The following is a 19,687-nucleotide window of genomic DNA, read 5'->3' as shown; positions in this document are numbered from 1 at the left end:
AAGAGTTCTACCAGAGCTCCTGTGCTCTGTCTCAAGCAGCGGGGGGGGCCAAAGTCACCCTCTCTGCATTCTTCTTGGAGCTTTCCAGCTCCTCTCTGTAGTGCATCCTGCACTTCACCCCTCCCTTCTAGGACATGAGGGGTCTCCAAGGATTTTGGGGGGTTTTAGTTTCAGTTCTTACCCCAAAACTCTGTCTGTAGCACTTAGGCTTACTCTCTCTGCTGCTCTCTCTCTCTCTCTGTTCTCTCTCTCTCTCCTTCCAGGAGTTCTCTCTGTGTGCTGCCTGCCTGTTGTTGCTGCCCGGTCTTATCTCTCCTGGCTCTCTGCCACCATTTCTTCGGTCGGTGCAGTTCTGCCACTGCTTTTCCATATCTCTTGCTGTGGCTCACAGTGGAGAAACATCCCCTGGCTTACAGCTACAGATACATAGTCCAGCTTAACACTGTTCCAAGTCCCTGTAGCCCCAGCTGGGGGCTGGGGGGGCCATAGCCCCCCAGGGGGCTCCTGTCCTCGCTCCTCGTGGCTTTCACAACATGGTTACTTCTTCTACAACCAAACTACAACTACCCTCTCTTCCGTTCTGAGTGCGATATGTTTATATTTTGCAGAAGCGCTCATTGGGTAAAACTTCAAAACTTCAAGGGTCACCACCCCCTGGGGTTTTACCATTTTATAACTGCAGGGGGAAAACTGTTTACCCCCCCCAAGACGGCAGTAAGATCTGCCTCTTTTTGTCTTCTCTTTTAAAGGCAGAACAACCTCAGTTTCCTCTTCATCTGTCCCATATGCTCCAGCCCCATGATCAGTTTCACAGCTCCCTGACTCCTTCCAGTCAATGTCTTTCTTGTACTTGGAAGTCCAAGACTTGACACAGTAGTCAAACTGAGGTACAACGAGTGCCAAGAAAAGGAGAAAAATAGGTTCCCTCAGCCTACTGGCTACACTCTAAAGTTATCGTGCTAATGTGGTTTGCCTTCTGCAAGGGCCCAGTAACATATCTGCGAAAATATACTATTCCTAACAGAGACAAAGATATCTATGCACTGACACTGAGTTACAAGGCCATCAACAAAAAAGGTTCTGTTTGGTCTGTATGCTTAAATGTATCATCAGGCCTCCCTTATTTCAATTTCACACAAAACAATTATGCGTCCCTTACAGTTTACCTTCCACCTTAGGAAACATCCTCTGTTCAAGATGGCAACTTAGTTCTTAGTTCCTAAGGGAAAAATAACACAAATGGTATTTGATCCCAAAGACTAAACAGTGCAATAGGAAGAAATGGTTCAAGGGACGAGATGTAATGAGAAGGAGCAAGGAGAAGTAATGACATGGGAAGAAAGAAAGAGGGACTAATGAAAGGGCAAAATGGGAAATGGTAGGGGAAAGGGCAAGAGAATTATTGTAGAGGTGAAAGCCAGGAAGAAATAGCCTTTAGTCTTTAAAAGCATCTGGAAAGTCTGGCAACACTAGCAAAGGCCTCTTCTCAAGCCCTAGAGCCTACTGCAAAAACAGACCCTGCTGACCTCCTCTTTCAAACCCTTTTAAAGTTCTAAACACTATAAAATCTATCCTAGTGTTTCAATAAACTCAGTGACTGCTTGCAGTGCGTGAATCCTTGATCAGTCTTTTGGCTCTGCATAATCAACTTTCCACAGAACACTGAGACGCTGGCATTGCTTCTCAGTGGCCAGTGCCAGCAGCAACCTGAGTTTCAACCATTTTAAATTTTGGAAGGATTAAGAATTTAAATCTAAATTCAGTGATTTGTTTGTCCTAAAGAGACATTCTAGGTTTCGAATTTATTTTTTTAACAAAATCACTCAACAAGTCTAGCAGTTGTTCCTAAACCAATTCTGTTAATTTTGCTTTTCAGCTTTCACATTTAGTGTTCAAACTACCCCTCCTATTTTTTTTAGCCATTTGCCCCAACAGGATCAAACAGGGCATTTTTGTGTAATGAACTCCTTTCTCCATGACCACAGCTTTCACTGTGCACAGCAAAAACGTTGCAAATTGGGCTTTATTTATTTATTGTATTTGTTATATAACACCCATCCCCATGTATCTGGCTGCCTTACAAAAGTTAAAGGCAAGAATAAATAAAATAAGGCTATACCCAATGGCCAGAGAGAAGCAGCTGTTCTGCCAAGAGAAAAGCCAAGAAAAAACAACCCTGAGAAAAAGAGCTGTTGGGAAAATCAAGATAAAATGATCAAAGATGCACCATCCAGAAAGGTCAGCAGAGTTTATTATTGAGGCTTTTGCATGCCCTGCCTGCTTAATTGCTGTATATAAGCATTTTACAGTCAGCCCTGGAGGCTAATGCAGGTGGAGATGGTGTGCAAACCTATCAATAGAACCAAAAAAGGGTCTGCAGCTGTCCAAAAGTCACAGCTGTGAAAAAAGAAAGAATGATGACACTCAACTGTGACTGCTTAACAAAGATGAGGACACTTTACATGCATTTTTTACAGTCACCATTATAAAATGTAAAAGTTACTGCATTTGTAGAGCAGGAGCCAAGCAAAAGAAAATGAAATTATTTTTAATACTAACAATAAAAGACAATATCACAAATACTGCAGAAAAGTACTTTCTCCATCATATAAAAAAGACATCAAAAATCCAAAGAGTTAAAAGTTATTAGCACTCCATTTATCTCCAACCCTGTTGAGTCTCTTATAGATTAGTAAACTGTACTTGAAATATATCCCTCCAAAAAACAGGGGGCGGTGTACTTCATTTTATTTGTTTAACAGAGCAGAATCCAGAAAAGATCATTTACCACATGATCTTAAAATCTTGCACAGTACAAATACCAGCCAGATCCCCCCAGCTTTTTAGTCTATATGACTATACGAAGATACTGAACCCTACCTGGAAGACAAAGGACAGGATCAGTTTACATCTGAGCCAAGCTTTGTCATTTGAACCACTGGGCAGGCAATGAGATTGTTCTGCTCTTTTGCTGTTTCTTTTTGCTCATGTTCCCTGCTGACCTGGCATGCTCCACCAGAGGTGCCTGCCCCTATAGTAGCAGAATATATTTTAGGGCACACATGGGCTATGCATCCTTTCTGGCTGCAGCTGTGCCAGTTCAAATCCCTGCAACTGCTGTTCATCTTTGGCTACTCACTGGTGCATCCTTTGCGGTGTTTACCACACTTTCTTTCCTGCCAGCAGAGCTTTTCTACAAGCACCTCCTAAAATATGTCAGTCAAACTGAGTCAAATTCACAGGATTCAGTGGGAAACTTACATGTGTATCTGGTTCCTGAATAAATTCTGACAGTTCAAAGCAGTGTGCGTCCAGGCTAATTTGCAGTAAATGAAAATGAGAAAGTAATGACATCATAAATAATACCTGTTGCTTTAAGAACCTTATATTCTCTTCTTTTTTCCTTTTATCATCAAAATCCTAAACACAATTAAAATTCCTTCTATCATGATACTGTGGTTCAAAGAATCTGTCTCTTAAAACTGCAATAAATAATCAGACATATCTTTATCTTCCACCAAATCCCTTCGTAAGGCCTCAAGCTCCTGGCAAATTTCCAGCTATAAAGATTTTGTGGCCGTTTCCCATCCCTGTATTCCTTTTATAGTTGCTTCCTCCCCATCTCCAGGCTCAGAGGAAAAGAAAGAGAGTGCATTCCTTACAAATGTGACAGCAGAGCCAATTCCCCAAAAAAATTATTTGCTTGGTAAAACCTACCTTATTCTGTGTCTTCAGACAGAAAGCCCTTCAGGGCACAGTCTGTCTCTTTTCTGTGCTTAGGAGACACAAAAGGCCCAACCCTCCCTGGGGACCTGTGTGCTGTCTGGATTCTCAGAGATGCTTTATCTCCCACCATTATTAGGCTATCCCAACAAGGCTTCATCAAGCTGGGCTTAGTTTACTGAGGCTCTTCAACATTTGTCATCAGACATTAAATCCATATACAAATTAAGGTACCTTTCTTTTTTTTCTTTTAAAAAAACCTCCTTGTCCTTAGTCTCTCTGTGTGTCAGTCTAAGCACAGTGAATCCATCCCTTACACTCTCTGAATTTGTGCACACAATTTACCACACCCAGGACTCTGTAGTTGCTAATATAAGCTGGCCCTACAGTCAGAAACCAAACCTCCCAATATACACAGTCAAATATGGATTTTTGAACATGCAGAACTTGCAGATACCATAGTCAGAGTGACAAGTACCTGGAACACAAATCCCTGTGAGCTTTTCGACTCCACGAAATCACCTTGCAAATACAAAGAGTGTTTTCTGAGTTGCTCATCACACTAGGAGCAAACCAAACACGCGCAGAGACTGAATTACCTCTTGTCCGTGAAGAAAATATTGCTTTTGATCGCAGGGTTGAGGTTTTTGGCAGGGTACCAGGGAGCTCCCAGTGTGGCTGCCTGTATGACACAGAAGTATATATGGCTGGAGGGCAAACATAAGATTCCCACTGTGCCAACATATCAACCTTTGTAAACACAAATACGGAATGAAAAATAAGAAGCAGCATGACCATATCATGCCATAGGTACGTGTCATATTTATTATTCTAGTGCAAATGCTCTGAAAAAGAGTCTTTGTGGGGATTCTACTGCCTTTTCCCTCAAAAATTAGACATTTCTAAATCCACAACAGCTGACGGGAATATTTTTTCAAGTTGAAAAAGATCCTATGAGGAGAAATCCAGTTTAAGAATGTCTACTTTTTTCTTAGTGCCTTTTCAGTTTTTATTTTTCTCATTATGGTGTATTTCAAATCACTGTACATTATCAAAGTGAACCCAAAGCATACCCTTATAATGCAGTGTTTATGGAAAACAGCTCTCCCAGACTCCAATCACCAACTCTCTGCCATTGAGTGGTTTACAGACAAGGTGCATTCTATAGGAATAAAATTTCACATAAAACATCTGTGACAAAAGACATTGTAATAATTTGAACTGTCTGTTTTCACTGTTATAATTTAATTAGAATTTTAATTTGAACGGATATGAGGAAAATGAATATTTTTCTAAAGTTGTTTTTATTGCCTCATTTAAAAATTTTTATAGAAGATATCATAATGATGAAAAACACTGGGACAACTGTTTTAATCCAGTTTCAATCTTTCAGTTAACCTACACCTAAATTTTATATGAAATTTCTTCACAATAGCCCTTGGAAGGAATTCATACCTCTTACTGCAAGCTGTGTGAAATGTAATCTTTTTTCTCTGAATTTGCCCAGAGGATGCATGTTTTTCTGAGTATAAAAGAAAGCAAATTTCTATACTTCATCTGAATCAGAACTCTCACATTTTCATGTGCTTAGAGACTCAACTTTTTACTCTTCATTCACAAGGAATCCACAGGCACCACCAGAACGAGCTGTGCCGGAGGAAAGGCAGCTTCAAGATCAAAGTGAATATTTATCAAGAAAACAATGAATAATAGGAAAACAAAACCATTTTAACTATGAAAAGTCATTGTACATTCATACCAAGAAGATTTCACTCATTATCACGTTTGTGAACAAAAGGGAAAGGCAAGCATAAAGAGGAAAGGCAGAATGACATTAATGAGGTTGCAAAAATGCAGCTGAGAGATTTTTCCCTCAAGTTTCAAATGTGTGTAATATAATCAGTGATAGATTAACACACTGGAAGTGAAAGGTTTGGAATCTTTTCTGAACTCCAGAGAACACCTGGTCTAAAAGTGGTGCTGTAGCTATTTGGACAGTCTCTCCCAAAATTTTCCGAGTGTATTTATGGCAAAAGTATTTCAATATTAAGCTTTTCTAAAAACATTATTGTTTCAGTCTTACTAGAATTTACAGTGCCAAAATGCAGGCGTACCTCCAGGGAGAAGTTAATGTTTTCATGTCTGCAAGGCCAGGCTATTTGTGAACAAATTCAGGAACAGAAGGATATTATTAGTATAACAAGGTGGACAGGATGTAAACTCCTCAGGTCTGGCTGCTCTCATTAATTCCAAGTAAAACTGTGTCTGCTTTCTCTGCCCCGTGGTAGAACTAACATTTTTGTCCAGAGAGTGAAAGACTTCAAAGATCTCAGTATGAGGAGAATAGTTTTAAGATTAACACATATAGCTTATTTGAATATTCAAGTCGAGTTTTAGAATCATGTTTTTGCTCACTCAGTGTCAGCATTCCACAGATATTTCTAGGGAGTTATTTGATCTGTTTATAATGGTAAAGAAGGGCAAGTAAACATGCAGAGCCCTCCTTTGCTTCTCTGGATATATTCGTATATCCTATGACTTAGACCATCAAAGACCACAGCTCTTCTAAAGGGTCATCTTCCTTCAACTCTAACCACCTTTCTACTACCAGTTGCACCTTCCTGTCTTTTATTGTTACCTGAGACTTATTGGTTCCTTTCGTGATTTGGTCAAAATTACAAAGGAACAAGGAGTTTTGAAATCAGAAAGTTCCTAAACAATTTGTAGATGACTTTGTAGTCCAATTTATATTCCAGTAATCTCACTTGTTGGTCAAGGATTCATTCAAAAGCCACATATAACTCTTAATACAAAATTGAATGTTTTGCAGGCTTATAAAAGGCGAATACAGATGTCAGGAAAGACCTCTCTTCTATGAACTGTTCCTGGCAAATAATGTGATCAAATGGCCATCTATAGAATATTCATGAAGGTAAAAGTCTTTTTAAAGGATCTTTTCTTAAGAAATATCCAAAGCAATTGGTGGATACCTTAACATGTTATCTCAGATTGAAGAATATCTTCTGAACAAGATAAAAATCAGCTACTAGGCAGAATTTTCACAAAAGCCTCCACAATGACACCTTTTAAAAACATCTAGCTTTCAACATAGCTGACTTGTACTAATGCCAACTAAAGTCATAAGCTTTTATCTACAAGGAATCTACACATTAGAATGTAGAAAGATGTTGATTCATGTATACTAAAAGAATGGTCAGTTTCTGCTATTTTTTATGGTGACTAAAAATTACCTCAGAACATTCCAACTCTCAGAGTTAGTTTGGCATCTGGTGGAAGTCATAATTAAATAATTAAAAATAACTGAAAGTTTATGTTCATTTTTTATTTAAAAAAAAAATTAAAAAAAGGGACAAGTTGTAGCAGAGATTATCTTGCAGCCTGAAGATTGCAATTTATTCTCAGAGACCTCATCTGTGATGTATGAAGATCCTATTACATTGTACTGTGTTAAAAGTATCAGAATTAAGAGAACAGTTCTGAGATAGTGAGACTGGGACAAGGTATTATCATGACCTAATGCCGTACTGCAGGAACTTAGTATGTTCCTTCTCCAGAACTCTTATCTGTATTATCATGACCTGATGCCCTATTGCAGGAATTAAATATGTTCCTTGTCCAGAACTCTTATCTGAAGCACCTAGAAAATGAATAGAACCATGAATGATTCTAACAGTGCTTGGGAATCCAGAGCTGCAACCTTCCTCTAGAAAGCAGTTTAGAAATAAATTTTTTAAAAATTGAAAATTCAAGAGGAAGTTAAAAGATCTCCTGTGTGCCTAGTCAAACAGGGCTTTTTACTGTAATCTACATAATAACAATGACAAAGAAGAATAATTTGGAGGCTGTCGAAGCTGAGAGTAGAAGGCTTAGACAAAGTTATTAAGAAGCAAAGCCTTGCCGGTGAGTTTTGAGGTGCAGAAAGGACTCCCTTGCTTTCTAAATCCCTTCTCACAGAGGAGTCTAGGTATGGCTAAACTCAGTCTTAGCCTCGGATTATGTTGATGGTTTAAATTTAAGGAATTACAGACGTATGATCGAACAACTTTTGCCCCATAGGTTTTAATGATTGTCTAAATGAGAATCTCTATATAAAATGAATAATTCATTTTATACAAATGATCAGACAAAAGATCTTAATCAGAACTATTTACTACACAATATAAACACTAAAAATCTACCAGTAGACTATCATATAGCATAAAGTAGTATAGTGCACTGTAACAAAGCAATTATTGAAGTAGTTATATTAAAGCTAGCAAAAAGAAATCATTATTAAGTAGAGATCTGATGTAACTCATCCATATCAACGCTCATGGGGAGATCTCTTTCTCTCAGCCTCCAGGAGTAACCTTGGAGGGCGTCCCCAGCCAAGGGAGGAATCTCCACACATACACTCCAAGAAGGGTTATGTCAGAGGAACCTGCCTGTACGCGAGGGGACTGAACTTTTACAGTATAAAGTGACTGACTGCTAGTCACAGACCTACAGGCCAGCAGACTAGCTTATCTGTCAAATCCTGTTTCAATAGCAGGATATATATTTGAAGTTGGGTGAGCCAGGATGATCTTAGCACATTTTATCACCATGACAGCACCCTGGCCCAGCAGTTGATAGCTTGCACGGTGTTGGATTTTAGGTCTTATCAGGGGGAGGCTCTCCTGCCACAGTCCACCCCTTGACTACAGTCAATCACTACTTTCATGAAGTGGTGGAGCAGGTACCTCTTGTCTCCACGCCATAAAAGCGACTACTATATTTGTGTATATTATTGTTCAGTATATTGAGATACATCAGTCTCTTAAGTTTTACTGTTTAATTTCACTCATGTAGTTTAAAAGTTGTTGGTTATGTTATAATGACACATTATACCATTATATATAAAATTGTTATAAAAATTAGTTAATATGGAATTAACTGTTGATTTTAGGAAGAAAACAGTGTTATTATTTCAATGTATGCATTTTTTGGAGTGGCTAGTGTTCTCATGTGTTGGGTTAGGTATTACAGTCATATACATACATGTGTACATGATGAATATCAACAAAATAATATTATAGTATTATAATAACAAGATATAACATTAAAGGCAGAGTGTTATGGCAGTTGGGAGCAGTTCAAACAAATCATTCCACCAGTGATGTGACCAGTTTGAATAGGTCAGGATGTTCTCTACCCCCTGAGTCTCAAAAATAGCAGGAAAGTTGCGATGCAAACCAGGATCGTGGGGGAAGAGATCATAAAACCAGTCATTCAGTTGCAGTGATTTAAAGAGTTCCACAGTTTAGTCAGTGACTTCTTTCACTTTCACTCGTGCTTCTTAATACAGCATTCTTCTTTGGTGCAGTTCAGCATTTCACATATTCCTTGATCAACATATCAAGCATTAGTCAATTTTATATAACATTTTTGATACTTATTGGACTAGTAAACTGAACTCCAAAACGGCATGGTGAGCTTAATTTAAGATTCTCTATTGCCTCTTGATATTGCAGTGCAATTGCACTCCTTGTACAACTTTTAGGATAGGCCAATTTTCAGCAGCTAGGCCACCTTACATTTCAGAGTTGGTAATTTTACAGGTCCAGATACTGTTGTAACACAAACAAATACACAACCCAAACAAATACATAACCCAAACAAACATACATGTCCCAGAGTACCACCCTTATCCCTCCCACCAACCAGGTTTCAGGGGAATGGTCAGGGTGCATCATGGGAGAGTAACATTCAGTAAAAATTTTACTACATATAATGAGGTTGCTTCAAGAGAATCAAAGGTATAATGAAACTCAAGCAATTCTTACCTACTCAGCATATTATCCCAGTCATGGTCTTAAGTTTGGACCAAATACCTTCTATCTTTACTAAACCTTTCATTGGTTTACAAATCCAAAATCTTTTTTTTATTCTTTCTGTCAGTTTAACCACTTATGCCTTCTTTGCCTAGAGCTGAAGAAAACTTTCTAGCTGCTGCATCAGCTTCTCTGTCATTCTTTTTCTCCCTTCTCTCTAAGGGCTACCAAAAGTTTAACATTCTCTTCTTTTGCACAGTCACACTTCATACATTTCTTACTATTACTACATAAATTTCCTTCAGTACAGTCATTTTATACTTTGCTCTGAGGAGGTACAGAGAGGTATACAAATTTGACTTCATAATCATATGAAATTCTGTGTGAACTCCCAAGCTAAATTCAGGGAGAAATTTTTTTTTCTTTAACTTACTGTGGCAAGAGAAGACACAAACGTTCCAAAGCAGTGCTTGGAGAAAACTCACATACATACTGCAAAACTACTAAGACAAAACATATACAAATATAAACACTGAAAAATTAGCAAGATAAAAATGAATACAAACAATTGATGCAGCAAAGAACAGTGCAATTTTTCAGTTTTGTTGCTACTTCATCTTCTTATGGAACACCTGCAGAAGGGGAAAACTCAGTCCCACTTGGACCTGTTTTAAAAAGAGGGAACTATCCATCTGATGATGATCTAATAATAAAACTAACAGTAGCAATTTGTGAAAAGAAACTTAGAAGACACTAAAATGCAATAATCATTATTAATAAAACTTATTTCAAATTGTCTAGTACCTTAACAGTGTTTCTCAATATTTTTAACTATGTAAACAAACTCAAGTTAGAGCAGTCACTCACCCTTTTGGGACCTTTTCAGTATTAGATAAAATGGTTTTTGCCAGACTCACACATTCTGTTGTGGATCCATGGGGTTTTGGGCATGTTAGAGTGGTTTGTAGGGAAAAGGACATCACTCTCTTTTCCTTTTTGCCTACTTACCCCTTAGGTATTTGAAGCCATATTTGCTATTATGATTGCTAGTTGCAAGGTCCTGAGAGGATGGTTGACTAACCCAGGTATAAATAACCATGTTGTAATACCAGAAACCATATTCTGCAAACACAAAAAGATAAACCACTTAATGTTAATTTTTGATTCCATTGCAGTTTTATCTGCAGTGGGGCTTACTATAGATTTACTGTTTATGGTACTGTTCTTCTATGTCTGGAGCTGTCTTTATTCACATATAGTGGGTCTAGGAGTTTCTACTTGTGGTTTTTGCAGCAGTGTGGGTAATCACAAGAACTGGAAGCAGTCCTTTCCAGTTCGAGTGGCTCGTCATTTCCTGTCCAGATAAACTTGGACATTCAAGGTTATTAGCAATGCTAAACCAGCAAAGTTATACAGTGATAGATGACTTCTCCCATTCTATCTCTGATCACCAGTAGCAAAGGGCAAGGCTCCATATTCACTAGCCCCAGTAGGTGGTACTGCAGGGGCAGTTTGTAAAGCCTTACTGAGAACACATGGGAACTGGATTTCAGTTCATTCCCCTTAGAATTCACTGAGGTTTTTGCTTTCAGGAGGTCCAAACCCATAACATTCAGAGGGAAAGACTCCAACATCATCACGGCCTTGGTAGGGTGATTATTACCAGGCAATCAACATATTACTCAAGCTAAACACAGCAGCTTAGAGCATCCAGCAACATATATCCATTTTTTGTCAGGTATTATCCCACATCCTTTTGCAGTTTCCTGATTCAGAGGAGATATCTGGAACTCTGTGTTGACTGAAAAGGTGGCTTGTAACTGCAAGGGACCAAGAAGAAAAGTCACTACTATATCTCTAGCAAGCCTTTCAAGATATTTCCATTCGTCATCTCCAGCTCGAGTATTGGGAGCAGTGCCAGGAGTTTACTCAGTTGGTTCCAGTCTTTGAACGGGGGAGGTTTGTCTTTCCAGTCCATTCTTCTGATGGCCATTTGGTGTTTCACTTCATTCATAAGAAATACTACCCATTTGTCATGAGTTACCAACTGCTCTGCTATTTCTCACTATGCAAGACCGGATCTTACTTGTGTTTCACCCATGCAAGCAGCTCTAAACTGATCTTGCAACTGCATTCCTCTAATTAGGGGGTTCACTCTATCTGGATTAGCAAACAACACAGGAGAGAGCTGAGAGAGTACAAGATGCTTCCTGTGTAAAAACTGGAGGCAAGCTGCCTCCTGCACCCCCTCAGTGAAACCAGTTAACACCGGAGGAGTAGAGGAGGGCTCCCCCTGCTCTCCCTGGTCAGCTTTTACAAGCAGGCAGAGTTCAGAGTGTGGTTTTACATGATGCTCATAGAATCATAGAATCAACCAGGTTGGAAAAGACCTCTAAGATCATCAAGTCCAACCCTTGATCCAACACCACTGTTGTTACTAGACCATGGCACTAAGTGCCACATCCAGTCGCATCTTAAAATCCTCCAGGGACGGAGAACCCATCCTCCCCGGGCAGCCCATTCCAATATCTGATTACCGTCTCTGTAAAAAATTTCTTCCTAATATCCAACCTAAACCTCCCCTGGCAGAGCTTAAGACCATGCCCTCTTGTCCTACTGCTGATTGCCTGGGAGAAGAGACCAACCCCCACCTGGCTACAACCTCCTCTCAGGTAGTTGTAGAGAGTGATGAGGTCTCCCCTGAACCTCCTCTTCTCCAGACTAAACAACCCCTGCTCCGTCAGCCTCTCCTTATAGGACTTGTGCTCCAGTCCCTTCACCAGCCTCATTGCTCTTCTCTGGACCTGCTCCAGCACCTCAATATCCTTCCTGAACTGAGGGACCCAGAACTGGACACAGCACTCCAGGTGTGGCCTCACCAGCGCTGAGTACAGGACAAGAATCACTTCCCTGGACCTGTTGGCCACACTGTTCCTGATCCAGGCCAGGATGCCATTGGCCTTCTTGGCCACCTGGGCACACTGCTGGCTCATGTTCAGCTTCCTGTCAATCCAAACTCCCAGATCCCTTTCTGTCTGGCTGCTCTCCAGCCACTCTGTGCCCAGCCTGTAGCGCTGCATTGGGTTGTTGTGGCCAAAGGGCAGGATCTGTCACTCGGCCTTGCTGAGCCTCATCCCGTTGGAATCAGAGCATCTCTCCAGCTTGTCCAAGTCCCTCTGCAGAGCCCTCCTGCCTTCCAGCAGACCAACTCTCCCCCCCAACTTGGTGTCATCTGCAAATTTGCTTATGGTGGACTCAATCCCCTCATCCAGATCATCAATAAAGATATTAAACAGAACTGGGCCCAACACTGATCCCTGGGGGACACCCCTAGTGACCGGCTGCCAACTGGATGCAGCACTGTTCACCACCACTCTCTGGGCCCAGCCCTCCAGCCAGTTCCTAACCCAGCACAGAGTGCCCCTGTCCAAGCCATGGGCTGCCAGCTTTTCCAGGAGAATGCTATGGGAGACGGTGTCAAAGGCTTTGCTGAAGTCCAGATAGACCACATCCACAGCCTTCCCCTCATCCACCAGGCAAGTCACCTGGTCATAAAAGGAGATCAGGTTGGGAGTCTGTCTCCCTCTCCAGATTTTGTGAGAGGCTGGAAAACTCCATCTCACACACTGTTTCTCTCCCGGTCTCCCCGAAGAGACAGGCAGTTTGCAAATGCAATTTGCTTTCTCTTTTGAAAAACCTGTTGAACCGGCTTCTCAAGTTTTCAGTCAAAGGTTTAGCCAACTGGACAAAAGACTTAACGAGCTCGTTATCACCTTTCTTTAAGGCTTCAGCCGTAGCCTCTGGCAAGTCAGTTGCAGAAGCTTTTCCCTTACCAGACTTTTTTTCTTTTACCAGGTTTCTGATTTTTTCAGTAATATTGTGCCTCGGTAAAAATTCTGTTAAGCTTTTTGTCTCTCAAAATTGCCATCATCCTGTTTCAACTACATAATTTGTTAAGGGTGGGAGTGGAAGGCTTAGACAAAGTTGTTAAAAAGCAAAGCCTTGTCAGTGAATTTCGAGGTGCAGAAAGGACTCCCTTGCTTTCTAAACTCCTTCTCACAGAGGAGTCTAGGTGCGGCTAAACTCAGTCTTAGCCTCGGATTATGTTGATGGTTTAAATTTAAGGAATTACAGACGTATGATTGAACAACTTTTGTCCATCAGGTTTTAATGATTGTCTAAATGAGAATCTCTATATAAAATGAATAATTCATTTTATACAAATGATCAGACAAAAGATCTTAATCAGAACTATTTGCTACACAATATAAACACTAAAAATCTACCAGTAGACTATCATATAGCATAAAGCAGTATAGTGCATTGTAACAAAGCAATTATTGAAGTAGTTATATTAAAGCTAGCAAAAAGAAATCATTATTAAGTAGAGATCTGATGTAACTCATCCATATCAACGCTCATGGGGAGATCTCTTTCTCTCAGCCTCCAGGAGTAACCTTGGAGGGCGTCCCCAGCCAAGGGAGGAATCTCCACACATACACTCCAAGAAGGGTTATGCCAGAAGAACCTGACATCCTTGCAGTTTAAAAGGGAAATCTTTTCCATTATCCACACTCTAACATTGCTTAGTTGAAGGAGGGAGGGATTTCTGACCAGTTTGCAGCATAAGTATGCAAGTACATATTCAGTATCGATAGAGACGGTCTCGGCTACTCACTTGTGATACAAACTCTTCTATGGACACATGTCAGCATGAGTGAGACCTTCAATCCCATTTCTGAAATCACTGAGAGTTGGTATAAGAAGAACAAATGTAAAAGCTAGGGGTGAAAAAGAAGGTAGAGTGATCTGAAGAAAAAGAACAAGATAACAGGACAAGAGAAGGGAGAAGATAACATGAGAAAACAAAGAGAAAAAAGAATATTACGGACCCAGAAAAAGCACATAAAATAAGGGATGTTTTGGAATAGGTGTCTAAGAATCAAATAGGGCCAAAGTCTAAGCTTCCCTGAAAACCTGGATTCACTGATTCATACGAAAACAAGACTTGTCCCGAATAATTATTCTCTGACTCAAAGGAAAGCAGTGGTGGGCTAAGGAGTGAAAATGGAGAAAAAGTTAATGGAAATAAAGGGAGAAGGAGGCAGTGAACCTGCAAAAGCACGGGGAGTAGTTGGTCTACCAAGGAAAAGAGGACAAGGGGTGACAAGGACATTCAACTAACTTCCCTCAGGGTAGAAGGAGTAGAATGGATGGAGTGACTGCATGAAAAAGCAAACCTGATATATACGGTACAGTGAATCAATAAATGAGGGATAGGATACTAAATTGTGGATGAAACATTTGATTTACAGATCTTTTTCATCTGAATGAAAAGACTACTGTTTGTTTTCTTTCTACAGATGCATTTATAAAGTATGTCAGAAGAGCTTTGATTGTACAACACAGAGATTTAAATAAAAACAATGTACAGTGTATCAATCCTTCGTCTTTTTACAGAAAGACAGTTTCAAAATATGGATTCAACATATTTTTTTCTGAAATTTTAAAAAATTTTAACAATTATCTGAATTTCTTTTGTACAACATTAATATTCATATCTTCTCAGAAACTGAGGGAAGAAATCAGTCCTGAACAGAACAAATTGCGGCAATATATCATATCAGTGATATGCCATCTTTCCTTTGAAACATACTTGTTCACCCTATATAATGCTTTATTTTTCTATAGATATGATGACAGGCATTTGAACATATTTCAAGAAGAACAATGAGTAATAAATATCAAAGGACAGTTCCTATTTTAAGCAAATTGCCGGTTACCGATGAGTTCTGTGAACTATGGATCCTAACAGAGAATGGAATTTCAGAATGAAAAACACAGCAAGAAAATAAATGCTGACCACCACACAGCCTGAGTGCCAGGGATACTCTGAAACATATATTTTGAGATCTTCCTTGGTATATCAAACAGAGAAGCTCCAAAAGAGTCTAATTGCGTTAAATCATCCTAACCTATGTGGATACAGAGATAGAAGCAAAAATGACCTTCTGCCACTCTGTTTTGCAGACCTGATGCTGCTTTTTCCTTTGCTGAAAATTTGCATGTTTTCTCAGAGCCTGTTTCTTTCTCACAATAAACAATGCAAAGCCTTCCTGCCAAAAAAATGTCCAAATGCTAAACAGTTGCTATTATAGTCATTATTATAGCAGCAACTTTGAGCTGCATGCTTTTCAATTATAATTATTTTTACAAAAGATTTTTGTGTGTCTTGATTGCAGTAATTATGATTCCATAGTAGTAAATATCTATTTAAAGAGTCACGTTAGCTTACTGCTCCAAATAAATTAGTTTCCTTAAATGAACTTCATACAAATGAGTGGTTTTCTTTGTATTTATTTTACTTGCTATGCTAACAACGAACTAGGATGTATTAAACAGCTGATAAACCATTGTTTCATCATAAAAATAACTATGGACAAAGATGTCAAATGCAAGCAATGTTTTATGAAATGTTACAGAATAGCCAGCATAAACAACAACAAATGATTCAAGAAATGGGCTTCTTCAACAACTGGTCTGGGAACTAAGAGAGAGAACAGTTCAGTCAGTGGAAAACCCGCAAATGGTGCTATTATCCCGAAACAGGACCTATGTGGGATCACTGTTGTGTTGCCACCATGACAGGTAGGGATTGGAGGTTATAAAGTACCTATGACAATGTGTAGCTGCAGCCAGAGCTTCCACAGGGCACTCTCAGTAGTTCTGTTGATTCACAAGCTACTGAAGTTAAGCAGCTGATCAGAGAAAAGGGTTTTTTTAAAAAAAAAAAAGAAATCAGGAAGAGGAAACCAAGAGGGACCTGAGCGACAGGGGGTAGCAAATTTCTGGCTCCAATGTTACACTCTTTTGTAACTGGCCACAATACTGTATTAACTTTTCAAATGAACCTGTCTCTCCCCTCGGCGCCCATTTAAGTGGTTGCCACTGGCTGTGGGAAAGCCAGTGAAGCCACACTATACAGCCGTTTGCATCTGAAATGCTATCAGCTGCCGAGGCGATCCCATTCGATTTCTTACAATGACACAGTCCCATCCTATTCCCCATCCTTCCTAGACAACCTTGCCTATTCTTCGGTGAGAATCGCCCCATTGTACGTACAGACATTCACATCCTTGATAAGACAGTTAGGGGAAAAGTTCACGAGCCACATCCTCTGCTGGTATAACTTCATTTCCCTTCCCCCTTCTCCCAAGAGTGAGTGGCAATCTGACTCCCTGCGTTGAAAGGAAACAAGGTTGTCTATTCAGCTGCAGTCAGACATACAGTGTGTGTTAAGGCCCAGACAGCCCATGATGCTGAGTGGAGATACTAGAGGTTCGTGTTTCTCTGCTGGGAATTTTCACAGAGAAGAAAAGGAATGCCACGTTTTTGTGTGTAACTTCCGACTGCCAACTGACAGAGTTCAAAGGCATAAAATCACATTTATTCTCACAGCTCAGGGCCTCAAAATGTAGGAATAAAAATGACCAACTGGATTTGTTGGCTGGCTTGAGTGAGCAATGTTAAGACTGTAATGGGACATTAAAAAATAAAGTAGAAAAAGATCACTGAAAATCTAAATCCTGCTGATTAGATTGGCCAGTGCTACTAGTCATTCAGCCTAATAGGCAAAACACTCTGCTGTTGAAATGTTCTTTGAATGGAATAGTAGCATTTTCTAAAAACATTTATTTATTTTTTTAATAACTGAGCTTGACCAATGATTTGCAACTTATCAAAGATAAACTGGAGTTCAGCATACCCAGTAGAGGAAGCTTCCTCCGAAGAGTGATCATGAGCAAGATGCTTTGATTAATTTCATGGAATGGTCCTAGAAGGTGTGAACTGGATTCCTTTAGAAGAAACAAAACCAGATCATACAGTCCAAGTGCAAAAAGGTGTTTGGACCACAAAACACAATTAGAAGTAACCCAATGTAACACTGCTGCAGTGCAAATTCTGCAAATGTCATGTATTCAGAACCAGTTAGGGTTCTGCAGATCTTTTCTCGCAGCTTTTCATGTTTGCTAACAGAACATAGCTTATGTCTTTTTTGAAGTATATAAATTACAGCACATTATTTCCTCCCAGTGTCTTCAATAGAGCAATATAAGAACTTTCTTGACATTAAATCTTAATAAAAAATAAAGTATATGTTTCATATTTGGCTGGCCAAAATGGAGGCATTAATCAAATTCCCCTCTAATAAACATATTTGAAAAGAAACAGAAAACAAACCTCAATTTCTCATACTCCTTTTAGCATGCTTGAAAGAGCAAGAGCCAAGCAAGTATCTCACAAAAAAAAAGATGCCATGGTTCTGTGGAATTTAGGTGCCTAAGGCTGTGTCTTAGCTCTGACAAATATTTGCTAACTTGTGTGGTTTCATTTTGACCTCTTAGAGACTCAGTTTCTTCACTGATACAAGAGCGTATAACAGTAATAAATAGTTCTAAGCTGAACTGGAGCTTGCAAGGGAATCATATATTTTCTTATTTTGTCCAACTTCATTTAAGTCTGGGGACATAATGACATGCCATTTACTGTGAATAAACATGTTCTTTCATAAGAATTTTATTCCTGTTTTACAACCGTGATATCAACAATACTTCACTAAGCTCCTACCTAGAGCTCCTGAACTTCCAATATTCAGCCAGTATTAATTTATAGCGCTGATTTATTAATGTGAAACCTGGGTTACTTCAAATGGTAAAAGCTTCTTTCAGTTGGGATCCATGTACTCTCATACAGTCTTTATGGCTATCTGGGAAATTAAATGGTTGTACAGTTTGTTACTTCACTTCTTGCATTTGCTACAACTGACTTCCCTGGGGTTTTGTTTGATAGCTCTTGTCAGCTGAAAATAACAATAGTTTATGTTTGAACAGCAGCTTCCACACTAATACCTTTACTTATTTTACAAAGGCACTCAGATACTGTGCCGACGTGCAAAGTACATTTACTGACTGACTTTGTCAGCCACAACCAAACAGGGCTTGGGTTTGCCACAACACGTGATTTCAGCTGGCTGAACCCATGCTGCCTGCGAGGATGATGTTCAAGCTCGTGCCAGCCCTTGCCCTATATCTGCATTTCCCTGCTTTGCAAGCCATCTGGTGCATTGTCAAAGAAGTGCTGAAACTGGAACCCAAAGCATAGGTTAGGGCACTGAGCTAGTATGACATCACAGACTCATCCAGGCCTTAGGTCATTCCTTGCCAATTTTTATGGAGAAAAAAACCCAGAACACCTAACGCTCTGAGGAATGTAGAAATTATTTTATCTGTGTAAAAGTGGTGGTTGCACCAATGACTGCTGCTCTGTGTTACTTACAAAACCATCAGTGTTTTTGTATATTTTTAAGGTTGGCAGATCCAAACTAAAGTCTACAATGTGTCTAGTAACATTTAAGTTGCTCTTCCTAGAAATTAATACTACTGAAAATACTACAGATAGAAGTACTTAGCCAATAACATTTTAAATTTGTCTTTGTCCTAGTATTAAATGCTGCATACTAAATCAGTTAAATCTATTGTATATGTAAAAGGAAATTCCAGTGCATTTTAATTACATGTATTGCAGGGTGACACTGTACTATGAACTCATCTGACTAATTTTTTTTGCTACCCAGGGATATCTAAAATACATGGGGTTTTATAATATAAGGGATAATACTTTTCCTACAGTATAATTTCCCTATATCACCATCAAAGTTATAATCAATAAAAGAAATCAATGTGAGGAGAGGAAGAAGGGAGGAAAAAAGGCAGAAAAAAAATTAATATATTGCCATTAAAGCTCTTAATATTCTATTTTTCTAAGCGCTGTGTAATATCTGTTGTTCACTGAGAGTTGATAAAAGTATCACTACTGAAGTTCAGAAGAGCTGTATGACTGATTATTGTCTATTTTCATTTTGCCTCACTGCATAGGTAATCTTCTTACAAGATTATCTTCATTTCTCATAGACTCCTTTATTAATGAGAGTATTAAATGATGAAATACTTTTGGATCACCTCATTTGGGGCCCGACCCCTGTCCCATTAAGGCAAGTGGATCATTACCATTCATAGGAACAGAGGGCAGAGCCTATCTGGGAGGTTTTGCAGAAAGCATGCCATACTCCAAAAAGAAAGATCAAATGAGTA

The sequence above is a fragment of the Manacus vitellinus genome, unplaced genomic scaffold, assembly GCF_001715985.3.
Source record: "Manacus vitellinus isolate BGI_N305 unplaced genomic scaffold, ASM171598v3 scaffold_36_pilon, whole genome shotgun sequence".
Lineage (NCBI taxonomy): Eukaryota > Metazoa > Chordata > Aves > Passeriformes > Pipridae > Manacus > Manacus vitellinus.
The sequence above is the reverse complement of the archived record's forward strand: the minus strand, read 5'-3'. Positions refer to the sequence as shown.